The sequence below is a fragment of the Antrostomus carolinensis genome, unplaced genomic scaffold, assembly GCF_000700745.2.
Source record: "Antrostomus carolinensis isolate BGI_N321 unplaced genomic scaffold, ASM70074v2 scaffold26407, whole genome shotgun sequence".
In the NCBI taxonomy this organism is placed as follows: domain Eukaryota; kingdom Metazoa; phylum Chordata; class Aves; order Caprimulgiformes; family Caprimulgidae; genus Antrostomus; species Antrostomus carolinensis.
Genome location: NW_010327014.1, coordinates 8800 through 9297, shown reverse-complemented (window position 1 = coordinate 9297; position 498 = coordinate 8800).

Genomic DNA, 498 nt, shown 5'->3' with positions numbered 1-498 from the left:
GGACAACTGCGGGGCCCCGCACGCCCCCAGGCCAGCAAACAGGAGGCTTTGGTGCTCTTTCCAATTCCTTCTTTTTTAACCCATTTCCACGTAAGGCAAATGACCCCCCCAGTGCCCAGATGGACCCCGAAATGAGACCGATTTGAGAGACTGAACCCTGCCAGTGCCCCCGGCCGAGGGCCATCAGCCACCCCCAGCTCCCCAGTAATTAAAAGCTCCCCGAGATGTCTTCTCCCTTGGGCCACCCAAGCAGGGCAGGACCTCGTCTGCCAACACTGACACATCCGTGAGGAAAAGGGACTCATTAAAGCTGGAGGTGGCCCCACAGGACCACTCACTGGATGACCCATTAAGTCCCTGTAGCCCAGTGTGGCCCCGGTGCCACCTTCACCCAGCCCTGCTGAGCTGCTGTCCCCAGGCATGGGGCAAACGCAGCTGCGGTGGTGGTGAAAGTGGTCACTGGAGGTCTCTGGTCCAACCTCCCCCACCACCATACAC